The 6,184-nt window shown below is 42.2% G+C and overlaps 1 protein-coding gene and 1 long non-coding RNA gene across 3 annotated transcripts in view; one reads left to right on the forward strand and one right to left on the reverse strand.

Moving 5' to 3' along the window:
* Positions 1-5,156: 5,156 nt before the first annotated feature.
* Positions 5,157-6,184, reverse strand: part of LOC105517374 — a 2,212-nt gene continuing 1,184 nt past the window's right edge. Inside the window, exon 2 of the long non-coding RNA XR_001002658.1 lies at positions 5,157-6,060. This is a non-coding gene — a long non-coding RNA (uncharacterized LOC105517374). The remainder of the gene's footprint in view (positions 6,061-6,184) is intronic.
* INO80D (INO80 complex subunit D) overlaps positions 5,714-6,184 on the forward strand; it is a 99,361-nt gene continuing 98,890 nt past the window's right edge. Inside the window, exon 1 of one of the 2 annotated variants that reach the window (XM_011949886.1) lies at positions 5,714-6,116. The gene's annotated coding sequence lies outside the window, so the exon portion shown is untranslated. The remainder of the gene's footprint in view (positions 6,117-6,184) is intronic. The other variant, XM_011949885.1, reaches the window with a different exon arrangement.

A 6,184-nucleotide genomic window follows, 5' to 3' on the forward strand; every position in this document is an offset into this window, starting at 1 on the left:
TGTGATCTTGGCTCACTGCAACCTGCACTTCCCAGGTTCAAGCAATTCTCTTCCCTCAGCCTCCTGAGTAGCTGGGATTACAGGCACCCGCCACTATGTCCAGCTAATTTTCTGTATTTTTAGTAGAGATGGGGTTTCACCATGTTGGCCAGGCTAGTCTCAAACTCCTGGCCTTGTGATTCACCTGCCTCGGCCTCTCAAAGTGTTGGGATTACAGGTGTGAGCCACCACGCTGGCCTTTTTTTATTGAGACAGGCTCTCACTCTGTTGCCCAGGCTGGAGTGCTGTAGTGCGATCACAGCTCACTGTGACCTCCAACTTTTGGGCTCAAGTGATCCTCCCTCCTCAGCCTCCTAAAGTTTTGGAACTATAGGTGTGAGCCACCACGCCCAGCCTTGAATTTAAAGAAATTTAAATTTCTTTAAATTTAAATTAAAGAAATTTCATAGTCAGTCTAAAGCTATGATGTGTATGTCAGCTAAATACAGTGTTTATCTCAGAAACACTTTCTTATAACCACAATAAAACCAAAAAATTTGTTTTAGGTAGAAACATTACCAACAAATGTTTGCAAAACAGAAAGGCTTTAAAGTGAAAAAAATTTGAGTCTATGGCCATCATAATAGTGGGGCTTTGAAAATTTTCAGGCTATGTACACACCCCATTTCTATTCCCTCATCTCCTTGGTAGTTTTTTAATTTTAATTTTTTTTTTTTTTTTGAGATAGTCTCACTCTGTTGCCCGGGCTGGTGTGTAGTGGTGCGATCTCGGGTCACTGCAAGCTCCGCCTCTCAGGTTCACGCCATTCTCCTACCTCAGCCTCCCAAGTAGCTGGGACTACAGGCGCCCACCACTGCGCCCGGCTGATTTTTTGTATTTTTAGTAGAGACAGGGTTTCACCATGTTAGCCAGGATGATCTTGATCTCCTGACCTCGTGATCCACCCGCCTCGGCCTGCCAAAGTGCTGGGATTACAGGCATGAGCCAACGTGCCTGGCTCCCTGGAGTTTTTTTATTTTTATTTTTTTGAGACAGTCTTGCTCGATTGCTGGAGTGCAGTGGTGCGATCTCAGCTCACTGCAACCTCCACCTCCTGGGTTCTTCTGCCTCAGCCTTCCTAGTAGCTGGAAGGCTAATTTTTGTATTTTTAGTAGAGATGGGTTTTCACCATGTTGGCCAGGCTGGTCTTGAACTCCTAACCTCAGGTGATCCGTCCACCTTGGCCTCCCAAAGTATTGAGATTACAGGCATGACACCGTGCCTGGCTGATATTTTCTTAATAACTTTTTAGTATACATAGTAACGTGGTCAATTTTTAGAAAACAAAAATAATTAGGCCGGGCACAGTGGTTCACGCCTGTAATTCCAGCACTTTGGGAGGCCGAGGTGGGTGGATCACGAGATCAAATGGAGACCATTCTGGCCAACATGGTGAAACCCCTCTCTATTAAAAATACAAAAACTAGCTGGGCGTGGTAGTGCATACCTGTAGTCCCAGATACTCAGGAGGCTGAGGCAGGAAAATCACTTGAACCTGGGACGCATAGGTTGCAGTGAGCTGCGATCACGCCACTGCACTCCAGCCTGGCAACAGAGTGAGACTCTGTCTTAAAACAAAAAAGAAAGAAAGAAAGAAAGAAAGAAAACTAAAATAATTAATACCAAAAGGTAGATCAATTAAAGATTCTAATGATATTAAAATTATTAAGGTTGTCGGGCAAGGTAACTCACACCTGTAATCTCAGCACTTTTGGGAGGCTGAGGGAGGAGGATCGCTTGAGCTCAGGAGTTTCAGACTAGCTTGGGCAATATAGCAAGACACCATCTCTATGTAAAAAAATAATAATAATAAAAATAATTAAAAAAAAATATTGCCCGAGTGCAGTGGCTCACACCTGTAATCCCAACACTTTGGGAGGCCGAGGTCAGGAGTTTGAGACCAGCCTGGCCAACATGGTGAAACCCCATCTCTACTAAAAATATAAAAATTTGCTGGGTGTGGTGGTGGGTACTTGTAATCCCAGCTACTCAGGAGGCTGAGGCAGGAGAATAGCTTGAACTCCGGAGGCGGAGGTTGCAGTGAGCCGAGATCGCGCCACTGCACTCCAGCCTGGGCAGAGCGAGACTTGGTCTCAAAATAAAAAAAAAAAAATTAAGGCAAGCATTTCCTGCTTCAACTAAAGGCCAAACAGCTATTTGTGAAATGAAGGCATAATAGAATAAGTTAATGATTTATACCATACAGTTCTCATTTTCAGGATCAGGAATAAAGTCTCTGTTAATCATAATGCGTTTGTTATTTTTGTTATTTATTTGCATTCCTCAAAACAACTGATAGATTAGGTGCTAGACTTCATGCATGTGAAATAAACCACTGGTTGCCACCAATGAATGGAGGGGGGTCCAACAGTTGGCTACTCAGTTTGTTTTTGCAAAGAGCATAGAGCAGGAACCTAGCACTTCAGGCATAGTGCACAGAATTGTGACAGGCACCTTGGACACTCTAAACCAGGAGAATTGAGAATCTTACTGGAAAGCTTTTGGGCCAAGAAGGTACATGATCCCTGACAGGAAAGACAATTATCCCATCTTTATTTTTTTTTAAAGAAAAGAAAAATGTAATACTTTTTGGAGCTCTTACAGGAATTAAATAAGAAAACATAGATAAAAGCATCCAACAACGTTATCAAGATGCATTAAGTGCTCAATAATGTAGCCAAATTTGAGTAGTGGAAACTTTATTGGGAAAAAAATAGCTTCCTCAAATTATATCCGTAGTTTTAGCCCGGGTGTGGTGGCTCACGCCTGTAATCTCAGCACTTTGGGAGGCAGAGGCCGGCGGATCACCTGAGGTCAGCAGTTCAAGACCAGCCTGGCCAATGTGGTGACACTCCGTCTCAAAAATAAATAAATAAATTAATAATTTAAAAAAACAATAAAAATTATATCAGTTTTGTTAGCATTTGCAGCTTCTACGAATCAGACATAGCTGAGACGGAATTTCTCTTGTCGCCCAGGCTGGAGTACAATGGTGCGATCTCAGCTCACTGCAACCTACGCCTTCCAGTTCAAGTGATTCTCCTGCCTCAGCCTCCAGAGTAGCTGGGATTACAGGCGCCTGCCACCACACCCAGCTAATTTTTGTATCTTTTCTTTTTTTTGAGACGGAGTCTCACTCTGTCGCCCAGACTGGAGTGCAATGGTGCGATCTCAGCTCACTGCAAGCTCTGCCTCCCAGGTTCACGCCATTCTCCTGCCTCAGCCTCCCGAGTAGCTAGGACTACAGGCGCCCGGCCAATTTTCTGTATCTTTAGTAGAGACGGGGTTTCACCGTGTTAACCAGGATGGTCTTGATCTCCTGACCTCATGATCCACCCGCCTCGGCCTCCCAAAGTGCTGGGATTACAGGCGTGAGCCACCATGCCCGGCCAATTTTTGTATTTTTAGTAGAGACAGGGTTTCATCATGTTGGCCAGGCTGGTCTCGAACTCCTGACCTCAGGTGATCCACCCGCCTCGGCCTCCCAAAGTGCTGGGATTACAGGCGTGAGCCACCATGCCCGGCCAATTTTTGTATTTTTAGTAGAGACAGGGTTTCATCATGTTGGCCAGGCTGGTCTCGAACTCCTGACCTCAGTGATCTACCCACCTGGGTCTCCCAAAGTGCTGGGATTACAGGCGTGAGCCACCGTGCCTGGCCTCAAGTCTTGAATATTTCACTCAATTGATGGATAAATATCATAGATTATAGCTAACCAGAAGTCAAACTTTATAAAGAGGAAAGCACTGAAATGCTAAGCTGATGCAGCATAGCCCTATCCACTGGTTTCTTTGGTCATAAGGGGCATTGCAAAAAAGGGTGTAGCCAGCTTAATGCAAACAAGCACATTTTATTTTAATTTTTGTTTTTGGAGAAAGGGTCTTGCTCTGGTGCCCAGGCTGGTCTCAAACTCCTGGGGTTAAGCAATACTCTCACCTAGGCCTTCCAAAGTGCTGGGATTATAGACATAAGCTATGGAATCTGGCCAAACACATTTTAATTTCTTGAAAAATTCAAAACATATCTATAAAGTCATGTCTTATATAAAGAAAAATAAGTTGTTAGAAAACATGTTTTTCAATTTCACTAGAAGGAAAGTAATTTTCCTTGTGATAACTAATGTGTTTGATGTCTAAATGTTTTTAAAAAAATTGTAAATAGAACATAACTTCACAACTGAGGTTTCGAAGATGGTAAGAATCAGTTGATTTTACTTAACTTTTCCACCAAACAGAGAGGAAAAAAACCACAGAAGAAAATCCAGACTATTTAGGTAAGTACTATATTCAAAGTTATATGATAAAGGTTCAGCTAGAAACTAATAAATATCCGATATATGCATTACATCAACTCACTTTTAAATTAGGACAATTTCTAAATTTGGAAGTTATTTCTAAAGGCTGTGTAATAAATTTTACAAAGAAATTAAATATTCTACTGATTCAGGGCACTAATATAACAAATTCATTACTGCCAGGTTAGTCAACATAAGTCAGAAAAGTAACTTTTAATACAAGATTTAAATCATCATCCCCAGTAGAACATACAAAGATAGTTCATTTTCTATTATTTTTCTCTTTCTTCACAAAAATTGAAAAATGTCTCTGCAACTCATTATCCTCCAACAAGCGTTCTATTGGAATTGATGCAAATGGGTACCCTTTGTCCCTCTCACCTCTGTGCTAACAGCATTGTTTAACTCTGATCCCATTTATCTATTAAGCTTTGCTCATTTAAAAAAGTAAATTCATGACATCCACTGCAACATACAAAAAGTCAACTCATACAGGCTGGCACCACATTGGAAGTTCTGAACTAACTAACAAAAATAGCCACATTTCTCAATTCTGTGACACAAAAAGCAGACAGCAACGTGTGTAATGCACCAAACTCTAGCTAGAGTTTAAAGAATCTAAATAAATAAAAAAATTAGATGCCTGGATATAATTCTTAATAAACTATTTTACTTAAAGAAAAATCTAAGGCTGTCTTTAAAATCTCTTTCCAGGTTTACTGTATCCTTTCTTCATAACAGAATTTCCAGAAACAGGGGTCGTTTTTAAATCCCCAGTGATATCTGCCTTTATTTGCACTGTGGAAAATGACACACTGTATCATGCCTTTCTGGACAGTCCATAGGTTTTATTTACATTGCTTTGAGATAGAGACGAAAGACATGTTTTTTACAATTGTCTTACACCAATCTCAGTTTTGAGAGTAACATGTAACAAATTTTATATGCAATATATAAAAACATGTAAATCTTTATATATACAATAACATAACTAGACAAATAAATGAAGTTACTATTAAGTCTCTTTAAGTACAAATTTACAAACTGACCACCAGCCACAGAACTTAGCCTTGTAATGGAGAAAAATTATTATTGGCCTGAAAAAATATTAAAATATCACTGTCACTAACATGAAAAAAATTAGAAATAGAAAATAGAAAACAATAATCACCGGAAAACCTGTGTCTTGTAATGATTTCTTTCCATCAGAAGATGCAGAAACATTTTTCCCCCTGGAGCAAATGAAAACGTTTCTCATGCACCCCCAGTTTCTTCCCTGCTTTCTCCCCCAGGCGCCGGTGTAGACTGCCGGTGTGGACTTTTTTCCAGAGATGAGGAGTAAAAATTTGTACTTTATCGGGAGCGGGTGCACTTTTCCCCCTGGCCCCCCTTTGCTCTGCCTCCAAGATGGTAGGAAAGTTGTCGTTTCGGAGGGCAGAGGAGCAGCTCTCTGGTGTTATGTCCTCGCAGTGCCTGTAGTGGTGCTGTAGGAGGCTGCTGCCTCTTCTTGTACAGCCCCGGCAGCCCTGCCTTCTTGGCTGGAGAGTATATTCAGGGATTTCCCCTTAATAATCACCGACCCTGGGAGCACTTTTTAGTTTCCAAAATAAAAATATGATCCTCACCCCTCTTGCTTGACAGGGAAAGGCTCTCGCCGGAGCCCAGGGGGGAGCAGTAGCAGCGGCAGCCGAGCTTCCTAGTCCATTGCCAGCGCCTCTCACTCTGATCTGTCAGCCCAGCCGAGGGAACAGGGGGGAAGGAGAAAAAAAAAAGCAACTGAAAGGTAAGCAGAGGCGGCCCCAGGCCCGGCCCACATCCCCGGGCTCCCGTAGGGCGGCGGGCTGGGCCGCG

The sequence above is a fragment of the Colobus angolensis genome, unplaced genomic scaffold (genome assembly GCF_000951035.1).
Source record: "Colobus angolensis palliatus isolate OR3802 unplaced genomic scaffold, Cang.pa_1.0 Scaffold30, whole genome shotgun sequence".
Taxonomy (NCBI): domain Eukaryota; kingdom Metazoa; phylum Chordata; class Mammalia; order Primates; family Cercopithecidae; genus Colobus; species Colobus angolensis.